The sequence below is a fragment of the Chelonoidis abingdonii genome, chromosome 3 (genome assembly GCF_003597395.2).
Source record: "Chelonoidis abingdonii isolate Lonesome George chromosome 3, CheloAbing_2.0, whole genome shotgun sequence".
NCBI classification, from domain to species: domain Eukaryota; kingdom Metazoa; phylum Chordata; order Testudines; family Testudinidae; genus Chelonoidis; species Chelonoidis abingdonii.
The window spans coordinates 143,905,293-143,922,274 of record NC_133771.1 but is presented as its reverse complement, the minus strand read 5'-3'; the positions used below and the strand labels follow the sequence as shown (position 1 = coordinate 143,922,274).

The 16,982-nt window shown below is 40.9% G+C and overlaps 1 protein-coding gene across 1 annotated transcript in view; it reads left to right on the top strand.

Moving 5' to 3' along the window:
* Positions 1–8,341: 8,341 nt before the first annotated feature.
* Positions 8,342–16,982, top strand: part of GREM2 (gremlin 2, DAN family BMP antagonist) — a 55,540-nt gene continuing 46,899 nt past the window's right edge. The window contains exon 1 of the mRNA XM_032774268.2: positions 8,342–8,594. The gene's annotated coding sequence lies outside the window, so the exon portion shown is untranslated. The remainder of the gene's footprint in view (positions 8,595–16,982) is intronic.

Sequence of the window (16,982 nt, the reverse complement as noted above, 5' to 3'; positions counted from 1 at the left end):
ACATAATCCCAACTATACATATAAAATGATGGGGTCTAAATTAGCTGTTACCGCTCAAGAAAGAGATCTTGGAGTCATTGTGGATAGTTCTCTGAAAATGTCCGCTCAGTGTACAGCAGCAGTCAAAAAAGAGAACAGAATGTTGGAAATCATTAGGAAAGGGATAGAAAATAAGACAGAAAATGCCTCTATATAAATCCATGGTACACCCACATCTTAAATACTGCCTGCAGATGTGGTTGCCCCATTTCTAAGTGGAACTGGAAAAGGTTCAGAAAAGAGCAAGAAAAAATATTAGGGTTATGGAACAGCTTCTGTGTGAGGAGTGATTAATAAGACTAGGCCTTTTCAGCTTGGAAAAGAGAAGACTAAGGCAGGATATGATAGAGGTCTATAAAATCATGACTAGTGTCGAGAAAGTGAATTAGGAAGTGTTATTTACTCCCCCTCATAACACAAGAACTAGGGGTCACCAAATGAAATCAATAGGCAGCAAGTTTAAAACAAACCAAAGGAAGTATTTCTTCACACAATGCACAGTCAGCCTGTGGAACTCTTTGCCAGAGGATGTTGTGAAGACCAAGACTATAACAGGGTTCAAAAAAGAGCTAGATAAGTTCATGGAGAATAGATCCACCAATGGTTATTAATCATGAGGCATGGGGATGCAAAACCATGCTCTGAAGTGTCCTCAGCCTATGTTTGCCAGAAGCTGGGAATGGGCGACAGGGGATGAATCACTTGATGATTACCTGTTCTGTTCATTCCCTCTGAAGCACCTGGCATTGGCCACTGTCAGAAGACAGGATATTGGGCTAGATTGGCTATTGGTCTGACCCAGTATGGCCATTCTTATGTTCTTATCTGGCAGTTATAGGCAAAAAAGCTGTCCTCTGTCTGTAGGCTTTTTTCTCCAACTCCAAAAAAAGAACCTTGTGGAAGTGTTAATTTCATGCAGCTGAGTAAAGTGGGCCTGAATTAGGGCTCCTTGCACATTCTCTTCCAAGAAGCATCACAGGAGACGGCACTTCTCATCTAAGGTTTGGTTAATCTGCACTGGGTTTCCCACATCAAAGCTGCCATGAAGGCCCAAGTGGTCTCAGTTCAGGGCACTCATATCCTCCTACAAGGATTGCATGGCAGCCTGGATATACTGCTGGCAGAACAGTTGGATATGGACCTTTGTGATGTCTCAGAAACTCAAATAGGGGCTTGTACTGCTGCCAGCATTCCCCAAACACAGCAAACATCTGGATGAAATTCAAGTTCTGTAATACTTTGGTATTAAAGTGCCAGTGGAAAGCATGGGCAGAAGACAGTGAGACACAATGATGGATACATAAGTGAGTGGAGAAATAGAAGACCAAACAAACATATTCACACTGGCCTTCATGGTATAAAAGTGATCCAGCCTAGCTCCTGAGAACTAGCCTTCAGTCAAGAGTACTGCACAGCAGTGGGATGAGACAACATCCAAACATCTACTAGTGCAAAAGTCTTCAGGAGACAATACAGTTCCCCTGGCTGAATGAGTCTCCTCAGGGTTCCTGTCTAAAACATAATATACAGTGCAACTGAAATCCCCTGACAGGACAGTAATAGTATCAGGCTCATAGCCAAGCATAGCATGGGAAAGTGTCTGCAGAGACACAATCTCACTCCAGATTAGTGGCATACACAGCACAAAAATTAAATACACTAGTTTCAATCAGGGCCACCCAGAGGGGGGAGCAAGAGAGGCAATTTGCCCCGGTCCCCGCAGGGCCCCCCCGAAAGTTTTTGGGGGCCCCTGGAGCGGGGTCCTTCACTCACTCCGGGGGCCCTGGAAAACTCTCACGGAGCTTCTTCTGATCCTGGTCTTCGCCGGTGGGGGGGTCCTTCCTCTCCGAGGTGGAAGGACCCCCCGCCACCGAATTACCGCCGAAGCAGGATCTGCTGCTGAAGTGCAGCCGGGTCTTCGGCAGTAATTCGGCGGCGGGAGGGCCCTTCCATTCCAGGACCCGCCACCGAAGTGCCCCGAAGACCCGCAGTGGGGGCCCCCCACCGCCGAATTACCGCCCAAGACTGGGCTGCGGGTCCCGCTTCGGTGGAAATTTGCTGGTGGGGGGCTGCTGCCACGGGTCTTCAGGGCACTTTGGCGGCGGGTCCTGGAATGAAAGGACCTTCGCTGCCAAATTACTGCGGAAGCGGCTGCCGAAGACCCCAGGCCCCTGGAATCCTCTGGGCAGCCCTGGTTTCAATACATGTTTCCACTTGGAGGAGCGACCCTGCACAATCTCCTTCACAGAGAGGATCTGTGTTCCTGCATCCTGGGAAAAGAGAACAGTTATCCCAGCAGAACACTAGAGCAGTGATTCAAGAAAGATTCCCTGCCCCATTCCTTCAATCAGTTCCCCTGATTATCAAAGTCTGAATGTGTCTCTTGCATAATGACAACATCAGACTGTGTTTGTCTGAAAAATTCAAAGAACTGTGCCCTTTTATGACCATCCTGGCATCCATTAATGTTTAGAGAGGCAAAGTTGAGCAGCACCATAGAGACTAAAAGGACAGTGCCACACAGCAGAGAAACCATAGAAAGTGGAAGTAGTTTGAACAAAATGAAGCTGATACATCTTGAACAATCCCAGCACACTTCCTCACCTTGCTCAACAACTCTTTGAGATGGAAATGTTTCCTACAATCAACTGAGGTATGTCTCAAGATAAGGGCAACTGAGTGTACAAAATGCTGTAAATTGGGGAAATACACCTCAATCTCAACTCCCTGTTTGTCTTTAGTGCTATCCAAAGAGTCACTGACCTCCTTCACCCTGTATCCCCCTTCCTATCAAGCTGACTGGCTGGAACATCAGGATTCAAAGAGATTATTGCCATTCTCTTCATCTCCCTCAGACTGCTCCAGCTCAGGAGAACATTGAGCCACATTCTCATCATCCACAAAGGAGAGAGATTCCATGAGAGCAACTGGCAAATCTATTTTCCCAAGAAGGGTAGGCAGTGCAGCCCCAAGCCTGGACTACAGAATGCGGGATCTAGGGCTTGAAGACTCACCAGGCACAATACATGCCTCACGTTTGGGTTCTTGAAGCCTAACAGAATCATCCTAATAACAGAAACTACCTTCCCATAACAGGAGAGATCAGACACTAATGTCTCATTGTGAAAGAAAGGAGGTGGGGAGGCGGCAACTGGAAAAAAAACTACTTTAGTAGCAGGAGCAAATAAGGGAAAAACTTCAACAAAAAACTCCTGGACCCAGAGCCTCTCCTGTAGCAAATGTTTCACAAACTGCTCCTGGGTCAGGAAAATCACTACAGATTTTACTCATTTGAGAGACAGATTTTATATTAGCACAATCAATAACCTTACTTACACTCAGCAACACATCATCTGTGATGCAGTAGACATCAGGCACACACACCCATGATTGCAGGTCATATCACTAAACCCATCTGAAGTGGAAGCCAGGGAGAAACCCTCTCCCCCATGCCCTTCAAGAAAAAGTGGGTGAGGAATGAGCAACCTCCCTAAAACAAAGAAACACCAAGTAACACCAAAAACAAACACAGACTATCAGAAACAAAGCTAATGCACACAGCACGTACCAAACACAGCCTCACTCTCAGAAACTCCCACAATCCTGAAAGAAAGTGTGTAGTTGTAGGGATAATACTGTTTTCTTTATTAGAATAAAGTTCCTTGTTCAGTGTTAGAAGAAAATTTCTCTGTCTTCAATTCTTTTTCATTGTCACATGATGGAGGGCGGGAGGGTGCCCTTTTTCAGCTACTAACAGATGCCACCGTGTTTCAGGGCTGCTGTTGATATCAACAGAAAAGTGCTGAAATGAGCAGAATGCAAACCCCACAGTTCTGAGTTCTGTTTCTAATTTGAACACATGGTGATGGAGTGGGCCCCAAGGTATGCTTAATTTTCTCTAAATACATTCTGCAATTTCAACTGGACATAGTGTCCTTCTGCATGTCCTGTCCCAAACTATTATGCCATGTTGCTGTCTGCTGTTAAATAGTTGCTACATTCTACCCCAGAGGTGGCTGTATTTCACCGGTGGTTGAATTATCAGTACATGAGCTATAAGCCAAATTTCTTGCTGGTGTCAACTGACCCAGCTCCATCAGAAATTGAAGGGAGATACATCAACAATATGAGATTAAGTGTTAGCCCTGATTCAGCCAGGTACCCAAGTATGTGTCTAACTTTAATTTTAAGCATGTGCTTAGACCCATTGATATCCATGGAGCTAGGCCAATATATACCAGGGAAGAATTTGGGTAATATCCTATATAAGGATAATTCAAGCACCACTGATATGAAGCCAGCATAGAATAGAATTTAATTAATGACACTGCTTATGTGCTTAAAGATAGCCATGTGAAATCTCGCCTTTTGTGTGCTTTTACCCTATACTATACAGATTTCATGGGGGAGACCAGCCTTTCTCAAATTGAGGGTCCTGACCAAAAAGGGAGTTGCAGAGGGGTCGCAAGCTGATTTTAGGGGTCATGGTATTGGCACCCTTACTTCTGTGCTGCCTTCTGAGCTGAGCAGCTGGAGAGTGGCGACTGTTGGCCGGGCACCCAGCTCTGAAGACAGTACCTCACCAGCAGCAGTGCAGAAGTAAGGGTGGCAATACCATACCATGCCATCCTTACTTCTGCGCTGCTTCTGGAGGAAGCTCTGCCTTCATAGCTGGGCTCCTGACCAGCAGTCACCACTCTCCAGCTGCCCAGCTCTGAAGGCAGCATCGCTGCCAGCAGCAACACAGAAATAAGGATAGTAGTCTTGTCACCCCGCAAGAACCTTGTGACCCACCCCCCAATTTCTTTTTGGGTCAGGACCCCTACAGTTACAACACTGTGAAATTTCAGATTTACCCATTCGTTTGTAAGCCGACCCCCCCAAAATGGATAGGTAAAAATATCAAAAACTGTATGACCTTTTCATAAGTCGAACCTATATTTCAGGGATCGGCAAACTTTGGCTCCAGGACCATCAGGGTAAGCCACTGGCGGGTCAGGATGTTTTGTTTACCTGGAGCTTCTGCAGGCCTGGAGCCCCTCAGCTCTCTGTGGCCGTGGTTCACCATTCCCAGCCAATGGGAACTGCAGGAAGTGGCGCCACTTCCTGCAGCTCCCATTGGCTGGGAACGGTGAACCGCGGCCTCAGAATGCTGAGGGGCTCCATGCCAGCAGATGCTCCAGGTTAACAAAACAACAATGTTTTAGATATTCAATTCAATTATTTCATAGAGTTTAAAATCATCAAAGTTTGGTGTAGACCCATTTATAAGCTGACCCCGACTCTTTGATGCGTCACTTTTTTACCAAAAATATTCGACTTATGAACGAGTATATATGGTAAATAGCTGAAATCATGAAATTTATTATTTTTAAAATCCTATGACCATGAAATTGTCCAAAATAGACCATGAATTTGGTAGGGCCCTATATATAGGTATAAAATCTCATCCCTAAACAATATAGTTATATTGTTGCAAAAACTGTGTGTAGACCAGGCCAAAGGAATAAATATCGTATCTTTTATCCTCAGAGATTCAAACCTGAGGCAGCTGGCACTTCTCAATAATTGCTTTGCAAAGGAATAAAACTCTGGTGACCACAAAATACTCAATTAGCCTTATGACTAGATATGCTGAATGAACAAACATGAATATGTGAGTAACTGAGCAAATAGAACAGACAGCATCTTTCTGCTTTAAAAAGAAACAAGCCAGATAATGAAAAAATAAAAATTATTTACCAAGTCAAACTACTTTTAAATCTTTAAATTCCCCACATACCTTCAAGGATTACAAAAACCTGTGGAAGGTCATTATAGTTATAAAAGAAAAGATTAAATAAGCACTTAAGCAGACATAAATAAAACAGACAGGTTAAAAGCTATTAAAATGAACTTGGGCTGAGGGGAACCCAGTCAAAGTGCAAAGGAATCCAACCGCACATCAGTTGAATGGACAATGGGATAGAGTCATGTTGAGTCAGAGGTTATTTTACCATAAGGAGTGCTTAAGTCAGATCAGAGAGCAAAAGAGATTTACTAAACTAAGATTGCTGTAGGAGACTCAGAGCATTTTCTCACTGCCGAGCAAGACATAAGGAAAAAAATCTATGTAGTGTCAATAAGCAAGATGAATGGGAACTGAGGGAGGGGTGGTACAATGGATCTTATCAGAGCAGCCTGCCAGGCTGAAAATTTTTGCCTCAACAAGTGCTCATCATTTTCTGGGGAAAAAACAAAACCAAGAACAAAGTACCAACCACCCATTAAAGTGGAAAAAAAGTGGAAATGGTATCATTCATGCACGAGGATGATACGGTAAGCTTTGCTCAGCTTAAAGGTAGTGTGGAGAGAGTTGGTCCACAGAGGCAAGCACAAGAGAATCTGAAAGAGAAGTTGTTGCATTTAAAATTGGACAGTTCAGCACACTGACTGTTGTGCAACTTGGGAAATAAAGAAGAGAAAGGAAGATAATTTGAAACAGTCACATGAAGGAGGAAATAAATACAGCTGTTCTTGAAGTAATAAGGAAATATAAGTATGAGCTGGGGCATAGGGATAGCAGTCACCACTGACTAGATGTGTTGCTGGTGTAACTGTTCCAGGTGCTGTCAGCTAGGAGGCTGGAAATGCATCTTTGGCTCTAGGCTCATAACTTGATTTCATCCATGGAGAGGAAGATAGGCAATAAATAAAATAATTAACAACAAAGACCTTGATAAATTTCTGTATTATTCCTGTTTTACAGTGGTGTAACTCCATTGAGTTTAGCAACACTGACATAAAGGCAGAGTGGCCAGTGGTGAATGAAATCCCAGTGTAGTTTTTTTCTTGATATCTCTATTTGAAAATTTTCTCAGTACTTTTATTTCCTATTTTTTTTCTGACTTTTGCCAGAAAAAAACCAAAGTTCATTAAAAAAAATTAGTACAAATGCCATACATTAGACAAATCCTATACAGACTGAACAGTGAATGAGGAAGAGTATCTAAGTCTGATCAATAAAGAGTAACTGCTGAAACAAGTGCTGCAGAGGGCACCATTTCAGATTCAGCATTTTCCCACTCTTAGCACACAGGTGTATGCCAGGAATTCTATTTCCCTGTATTTCAGATGCCATGGGGTGCTAAATTTGGGTAAATGGTGACTTTTAATGACAAGCAATGCATCTTACTTAATTCAACAGCCCCAGTCAAGTATGTGTCATAGCCTAAATTAAGGATGCATCTGTTATCATGGATACATTCTGTTCTCCCTAATTTTCATAGGCAACTGTGACAACATGTTTACAGGAAATATTACAATATCTTCCTGCACAGAGAGAACCCAAAACAACCTATTAATCTGCAAAAAGAACAGGAGTACTTGTGGCACCTTAGAGACTAACAGATACAGACTAACATGGTTGTGACTCTGAAACCTATTTATCTGTGTTGACTGTACTCTTGTTTAAAGAGAGAGTCATACTAAAGGCATTGTCTGTTTTCTCAGAAGATAGGACTCAGAATTGAATCCAAACCATGCACAAACCCTGGCTGTGAAAGAATCCTACCCCACAAGCCACCTTGCCCCATCCTATGAAAGAAAAATAGCAGCCCCCATATTCCAGCAGGAAGCAGGAGTCATTTCAGTTGCTCTGATGAAATACATTCAGAGTCAGGGAAGAAGTGCTTTGGCATCATGGTTTCTTTTTCTGTGTAAGTGTCATTATTTGATGCAGATTACAAATGGCTTCCTCTCCTTCAGTAAACAAAAATTGGAATAACAGTCCAAATTCTATAAGGAAACCAACGCAAACACAAGCCATGAAGACTTTGTCCTGACTCAGTCGACAATTTCACCATTTTGTCCTCCAGCTAATTAGGCTCTGCAAGCTTTTAATTTTACTAGTAAGGGATTAAGAAAACGAATGTATTTGAATGTCAAGCATTGTACACAATCACAATCTTCATGTATTCTTAACATTGCAGGTCCTTCAATAAAAGGAAGAAGATCTAAAGGGGCTGTTTTTGGGTGGGTTAGTACAGGGAGGATTTCCCTGCAAGGGCTTGGATTGGAAGTCCGATTTTGAAATAAATGGTAGAGCTGACCACACGGTTGTAAATCCATAGCCAGGAAGGAGAAAAGCAGAAACACAGCGAGCGACTGAAGAGTCTGTAGCTGCAATGTTTGTGGGTTAGATGAGAAACAAGCGCTGAGTAGAGAGGGGGGCGGGTGGAGACAGAGGGTGGCTGGTGTGATTTGTTTGGTGATCAGCGCCAATAGAAAGCTTAGTCTTTGATGATATCCCCACGCAGTGCCTGAGAAGAGTCAGTGCTGAGTCTCCAGTGTTCCTTTCACATCTGCACCAAAGCGAGCCTGAGACCCTGCAAAGCAAGGCATGCGCTCGTCATTCTCAGCTCTTTTAAATTGAGCTCTTATGGGCATCTGCAGCAGCCTGGTTGAGTCAAAACTGAGAGAAGCAGCAGCAGGAGACTACACTTAAATCACTTCATTGGATATATAATAACCTCCAGGACGCAGGGAACTGAAGAAAACTCCTCAGCTGGTTGCAGGTATGGAGATCATCATAGCTTATCTGAAGCAGAAGAATTTGATGTTAGTTACTACACATTTATTAGACATTATTTATCTTGCAGGAATTCATTTCCCCGCCCCCCCCTTAAAGTTCTGTCATTTTCTACTGTTTAGAAAGGAGAAAAAAAATACACCTCACCTTTCAATTCATTCTGCAGATTTTGAGGAAACAATACTTATTCCTGTATTAAATTTGCACAGTGCAAGAAGAATCACAATAATCAGTGGAAAGAACAGATTGCAGCTTTCCCCCCATTTTAAAGTGATTCTGTGTGTGTAATAGTTATATCCTTGTGAAAACTTAACTGCCCAGCTTTAGCATATTCAATTTGAAATGACCTACAGTACAAAGCAAGTTGCAGTGTTATCATTTTAAAGTAATAGCTTAATGTTTTCTAAATATTGTATACTGTGCTCATATGTCCTTCATGTGGCAAGTTCCCATGAGGCATGCAACTAAATTAATATGAGCAAGGTGTCAGTAGATCTAGGTTTTATTTTGAACAGCATTCTAAGATAAGTTAACTGCATGGCTTAAAAAAAAATCCTTTGGTTATAAGTATCATGAAAAAAATCTCTAACTGGGACTTGTGCCCCTTTGTACCTTTCTTTCTTTGCTTTGGGTTAATTATGGTTTGTGATTGTGAAACCGCATGAGGGATCAGCTCCAAGAACAAATACTATTATTTTTTTAATAGTCATGAGTTAGAAATATATATGCAGTGTTTTCCCCCTGCAAACGAGGATTATACTAATACAGACGCATGTATGTCTGTCTCACTGTGAGATCCTGCTTGATTGTCTGATAAAGCAATGGAAATATTTGTATTTACATAGGTCTGACAAAACTGGAGTCTTAGGTCTTAGAAAAAAATTGCATTGGCATTTGACTGAGTGACTCCTATTTTTAGTACAAGTTTGTAAAAGTGGTTATATAACTTTTTTTTTTATTTCTGGTGGATTTTAGAGGACAAAATTAATAGCTCATAACAAGTTAAACCTTCTGTTTTCAGGAACCCGCCCCCCCCCCCAAAAAAAGAAAGCTGAACTTAAAGCCCTGTTGAACATAGTTGGATGAACTTCAGTTTTAACAGTTTAACTGTACAAATAACAGTGAAAGGAGTAGTTTCTATAATGAAAACTTAGATTAGGAATCTAAACAATCCTGTTGAATAACAAGCAACAGGTGCAAGAACTAGCAGAATTCACTCACTGAGCCCTAATGAGCACTCTGCATATCAAACCACTTCAAGGCTACTGCATTCAAAGCCACTATGAAATCAACATCACTTCAGGCTCATTTACTTCCCATCAATGCATATACGGAATATGTACTGTGTTTCTGCAGGGGATTTATTTTCTTCCTAAAGCCAAGTAGCAAGTACTGTCCAAAATATTTGCTAAAGCTGTTTGTTGCAGTTGTTAATTATTATATTTTTTATTGTTAACCTTGAAGTATATTTCTTAGAACTCCTTCCTTTTTAAACATTAAAATTACAGAGGGGGGAAAATAACAATTTTTTGTAGCAAAAAATAAGTTAGATTACACTATTCATTTCTTAATTTAACAGACACAAGGTTTAGTGGTCAGCATACCATGCTGGGATTCAGGATATCTGGATTCTATTCCAGTTTGTGCCACAGACCTTGGGAAAGGGGCTTAACCTCTCCATGCCTCAGTTTCCCCATGGAAATAATGCTCCTCCTCTTCTACTTCCATCCCAAAGAAGGAAATGAAAGATCCTAAATGCAGCAGCACCAGTGTGACTTTGCAGCCCATGAAGAGAGGGTGACTGAGGATGCTGAATGCTCTCAGAGTGTCCAAAGCATGAGTGTTCGATACATGCTAGAATAGAGAGGGGCTTTGGTGTAAAGACATGGACAGTCTATCCGTGAGTATGTAGATCTGCTGGCGACCCCCCCATACGTTGAGTTTGGAGGAGGAATGGTGTGGATTCTACTCTCCCCAACTCTCATAGATTGCCCCAGTAACCTCTTACACAATGCTCAGTCACTTGGGCTTTGCACAGGGAAGAGGATTTATCTGTTAATAACAGTTAAGCACTTTGATATCTTCAGATGGAAGGTGCTATGGAAGTATGAAGTATTACGGGGTGAGTCAAGTCTGATCACAGTGAAGATACAAAAGATGCACAAAGTGAAAATCCATTAACCTGCAATGTAGGATGGGAGTCCCCTGTATTTCAGACAGATACAATCAGTCATTCAGGTGCCCTTCGTTGCTCCTCTATCCTTCTTTAAGATCTACTTAATTTGCAATGTTTATTCCTTTTGAAGGGATTTAAATTATTTTACTTCCACTGCATCAGATGGAAAAGATTGAATGAAAAAAATATATCTGAGATGTCCACTGATCATCCAGGGCAATATTGACTAATGGTGACCAAAGCTAAATCTAGATGCCAGGGATAGAATTTATGAAGTTGAAAACCCACTAGACCCAAGTAAACTCTGTTTGGGGTAAACAAAACCATAGCAGAAGAAAATTATTTACAAACACCTGGTGGATTCCAAGGATTCTGCAGGAAACTCAAAACTGAATCCTGTGAATCTATGGCCGAATTTGGGGAGTGACACCCCTTTGTAGATCAGGAACCCCCTTATTCTCCTCTAAAACAGCACAACAGGATTATACATCATGGTGCCATTTGCTTCCTTATTACAGCTGCACATTTGGGGGAGTCAGTGTAGGTCAGGCTAGCCTGGAGCCCTAGCAACTTGCTGCAGACTCTGGGCTTCCTTCCCAGAGAGCATGGCTACCCCCTGGGTCTTGCTCCACTGCCCACACAGCCTCTTCATAAGGAAGAGTTTTTGCCAGGTTAGCAGAACAGGAGCCTGTAGCAGTCACAGCTGCCTTCTTCACATTTCCTGTCCCACTTCTGCGCACCTCTTCCCACTGCTAAAAGGGGAGAATTTGACATGTATTACTCTGTTATAAGACTTTACATGTATTGTCTGGCATCAGGTAAATCTGCTAGATGACGAGCAATACAATAAGAATTTATTTGAACAGTGATGTCCTGTTTGTTTTGGGAGTGTGAGAGACTGATTAAGTGATTGTTTGTTTGATGCTTGTCATCCTTAGTCCACAGCCAGTGGTAGAGGGTTCACTGCTTTTAAATTGTATTGCTGCCCTGTCCTTCATGCAAGATCCTGCTGTTGAAGAGAGCTCGTGAGGTTGGTGTGGTTTTTGGTGGGTGTGTGTGTGTGTGGGTGTGTGTGTGTGTGTGTAAAATCTAACCCAACAAATATTGTCCAAAACCCCAAAATTCCAATTTGGAAATGTTGGGAAAAAATTGACAAGACTGAAAATTCTATTCAGAAATGTGCCATATTGCCTACTGGAAGTTTAGTTTGGTTGCCTCATACCCCATTCTATCCTATAGTCCAAGATCTCTGGCTAGACTGTCACCCATGATGCAGCATGGCCACCCTTCTTTATGAACTGCTGCAGTGCATTCTGGGGGTTCCTGGCTGTAGCACATCATGGGAGATATAGTCTGGTTGCAGAGCATGGACCCTAGTGGAGAGTTGGGGTCATGAGGTCCTCTGAAATACGACTCCCAGAAGGCACTGTCGTGGCATTTCAGATTTGAAAATTTTCAGTTTTCAGCCATAAACCCAAAATATTTTGGTTTTGAGGTATTTGAGGTCTTTTTTTTTTTTTTTTTTTTTTTTTTAAAATGAAAACTAGATTCTTCACCAAAAATTGACCAGCCCTGTGATTAGCCGACCAAAACCATTTTAATCCAGCAGCAGAGACAACTGTTGTGCGGCAAAATAGTGTATAGTGTCTCCTTCAAAATATCTGTATTGTAACGTGCTGTGCATATACCCTCCGCTATACCCCAGGTTTAACTTGTACATGTAAAGCTGAGATGTCATGCGAACCTCCTAGCTGACCTAAGATGCCAGAATGACTGTACTGACTATTCCTAGTAATTATAATTCAGTAATTGCAAAAATCATAGATGTTCAAAGATGGAGCAGCTCTATGACTTGAGATCATTTACTCCATTTCCATTGTTCTCAAAATTGCTGCAGCCTGCTTCAGAGAGAGAAACCACTGTGATCTCTTATAGGAAGGATTTCTTTTTCATTTTTGTAGTGTAGTCTGCTTTGCTACTTGTGTATGAAAACATAACACAGTCTACATTTAAATGTCATGAATGGTGTAGTTACCTCAGTTACCTTGCAAGACTATTCCACAGGCTATTTCCATAGAAAGCCTATGTTTGTCTTCCCTGGTTGACCTCCCCCCGCCTTCTTTTTTTTTTTTTTTTTTTTTTAACATTAGTCTTTATAAGAGTGAAACAGTGACAAATGGCAGGTTATTGCTGAGGTACTGGAAGATTTAGCAAAGTCTGCTTTCCCTGGATACTGCATCACCATTGTCATAATAATTTTAATATGCACGTCATCTTCAAAGGATCTGCCATTTCAGATTATTTTAATATCCATATAGAGGAGACATTTATTTGAAGAAATTCATCCAGTTATAAGGAAAACCAGAGGGAATTAAGATTCTGATCTATCCAAGTACAGTAACCCTCCTAAAGATCAGTTATCTCTGGTTATATCAGACTTAGAAAGCTTTTTTTCAAGACAGAAATTAGGATAATTGAAATACTCTAAGAAAAGCAAATATAGTATTCACCCCCAAAATTTCATTTTTTTTTTTTTCGAAAACCGCTTTCTCTAGTGTGTGATAGCCAAAGCACAAATACAACATTCATGCTATGGATTTATCAGCAGTGCAACATTAAAGCTCTCTTCTCTTTATAATTTATTTAAACAGTGAGGTGAAAAAGAACACAGAGAACACCCGAAAGCTCATGCAAAATGCTTAGTTGACTTTATCTTGTACAAATATTGTTAACATGAAAAATATTATTCAACCCAGTGCTAGAACTGTGATTCTGAAGGCTGAGGGAACTTAATTTTATAATCCATTGAAAACTAGCTGCCCTTCTTTGTTTGTATGGAGTTCTATCATGGATTCCAACTCCAAGTTATCCACTCTGCTACCTTGCTATAATAATAGCACTTAAGGATTGTAAAGCAATGTCTGATATTTTGCTTTAGCACTAATGAAAGATAAACAGAAGTGTTGTCAGTGTACTATAGAAATAATCCTGACAAGAAACAGTTTTCCCTGGTACAAACGTAAGGCCAGATCTTACTTCTAATGAAGCCAAAACCTGTTGGATTGAAATGAAGCAGAATCTGCTGTCCATAAACAGGACACTGGCCAATCTCCATGTGAATGATATCTGAAAACTAACCATGTTAAAATTTTGGTGAGCAGGTCAAAGAGGGGTTGTGTCAGAGGAGGCAAAAACTCATACAAAATACATACCAACCCAAGTTTCTGCTGACCGATGTCTTTAGTCCAGAGATGTGCTTCTTAAAGGAGGTGTATCATATGTGCCAGTTTCTGATCTGTTAATGTACTGGGCACCAGCAGCTGGTCATCAGGTCGGAATGCTGGTCCTAGGAACAAGGAGGTGTGTTAAGTGAAAGTATAATAAAATACGTTCAAACACATGCATTATTGAATAGATCCATTAATCAGCCACATGTTTTTTATTGAGAAGTTATCATTCAGATTTGGACTAAATGTATCCCTGGTGAAAGCCCATTGCAGTTAGTGGGGCTTACAATGGGGAGAGAATTGACACTTTGGGCCTGATGGTTCACTACTGATGACCATGGAAATTTTGGCATAGACTTCAGTGGGAGCAAGTTTGGCCCATTTAGTCTTCAAATAATGACACTTAACAAATTTGAGACAAAGTTATAGACACTTTATAAATAACATATGTAGACTCAGAAGGAGAAATGTGCTCTCTCCCAGATGTTTCCATCTGTCACTCTAAACTGATCCCACAGTGAAGTCATAATGCAGAATTTATGACATCACAAGCCTATCTGTAACCAAAAACTTTAGATGTCATATACATAGATTATGAAAGAAAACTCATATTAGTTAAAAATAGGTGGGAGACCTGTGAAAATGCTGGCAATATGCAGTGTTTTTTGTCTAAACCTTCTCTATTCTGAAATGACTCCCTCTTCTTGCCAAATCACTTAGACAGTTGAGCAAATGCAACCCTTCATCAGAGATTGAAGCTATTCTTCTGCCTTTGACTTTTCAGATCATGGACACTATAGTCCAAATTCACCTGTCTTAAATGAAATGATACCGGGTATGAATTTAGGCCATTGTTTAAAATTCTAAGATAAATTCCACCTTTGTCTATCAGAAATTCATTCTAAACGATGAGAGATTTTTAAATACAAATTGGACCATAATAAATCTTTCTTGGCTTCCTTCATTTAAAAATATCCTTCTCCGCATGTTTTTTTCTTTATAGGACAACACTGAGCAAAAAGCTTTACCACAGGTTGCTATATATGATTGGATATGGAATTTTGACAAGGTGCCAGTTATCCTTTTAATCCAGGTATAGTGCTTCAAGCTAGAAAATGTTGACAATTTCAGTGTTTGTATAGTTGCCTTTAAAAGTATTGTGCATATTAACACAGTCTGGAATACTTATCAAAAATGACCACTCTGCCCTTTGTAGAAAGTGTCTTGGGTTTTTTCAGTTTAAAATGTTCTATTGTCTAAAACATTTAGTTTCTTTTGGAAAAACAATGTATTGTGCCATTCCAAGTCAAGCCACATTCTGTGCTCACGGTTTTGTTTCAGACAAATATGATATTACAGGCAGAATGTTATAGTTGTTTGCCAGAGCACTGCACTGTGTTTACTATAAGAGGATTAAAGAAAATTTGAAAGTCAGGGCTAGCTCAGTAGGAAATTGATATATGTACATTATACTTGCTGGGACATTCTGCCCAGCTGTATTAGGAAATTCATCATTTTATTTATTTAGCAGTTTAGACTTTATCCTCTTAACAGATATGCTATCCATTTAAAACTATGCCAGACTTTAAAAGGTTTAACAATATAAACGTGATTTGCAGCATCTGAAGTATTATCCTGTCATAGCTCTCTTGTGCGTCTTAGAATTAGCACTCTCATATAGTAGACTAACAATGCTAGAAAACTCCAGCTTATGGATCTTGTTTCTCTCTATAGACTGTGGTTTAATTCCTGGCAGTGCTGCTTGGGTCAAGGATTGTAGCCACAGTCATAAACAACAATTTTCAGAATCTGAGTAAGCTAGACTAGGGTGTAGGTCCTTGGAAAAGATTTCCTGGAGGAAGCAGGAACTGCAATCTATCTCCATATCCACAGAGTATTGGCAGGCTGTTCTGTTGGGAAGCAATGGCTGTTCAGCCTTGTAGTTATTAATGATTGTTTTTGTACAATGGCCAATATGTGAAATAGAGAGTGAATTCTAAAAGGAAGATAAGGCCATAGGACTTCTTTTTTATTCTCAAATACATGGTGTTAAGTCATCAAATGTTTGCACGTATAAATGGGCATAACTTTGAGACTCAGTAAAATGTGATTAGGTAAAATTCCTGGGACATATCCCACATAACTTCCTACATACAAATCAGTGGTGATGGGAATCCAGTAGCAAGATGACTTAGCAGTAATAATAATTTTACATTTAGGTAGGGCTTTTTCATCTCTCCCTTCCCCCACTCCCCACAACAATGCCCATGTACTTAACAAATTCAGTAAACACTTATGTATTACCAAGTTTAGTGCTAAGTACCCAAGTTGTCAGTGGGCCTTCCCCAGTAGTAAGCACTATTAATACCCACAGGAATCTGCGCTCTGATGTGCTGCTTCTGCCCGTGGAAGGGTGATTATCTAGCAAAGCAGCAGCCTGCCAGACTACTGGTTCAGTGTATGCACTACGTAATGGTGGGAGAAGTCAGGAGAGGGGAGATCTTTTTGGTGATGGACAAATCCCTACTCTTATGGAAAGTGCCATAGTCTCTTTAATGTCCATGGTGTGTGTGTAGTGTGTGGTTGGTTGGTTGGTTTGTTTTTGTTTTAAGCTCTATTCTGAAAATTCTACATGCAGCAAATTGCATGGAAGTCAAGGCTCTTCCTTGGAGAATCAGGCCTGAAGAGACCTTCCTCAATCTCAATAAGTCACTTGTACTAAGGAGGAGAATTACCTGATCTAGACTGAGTTCTATGCTCGCCTGAAATAGACTCTGGAGATATGCAGAATCTTTGACCAGAGATGATCTTCTCCAGGTAAAGATGAGGTTTGGGCTATTGATTCACTCTGACTCTGATCTAGGCTTTCTTGTCACAATGGTTGTCAAAATGAATGGTGTCACACTGGTAGCTTTGTAGAATTCTGGGCCATCAGAGAGGGTGCTAATGGAGATTGGAGGACTCACGTTGA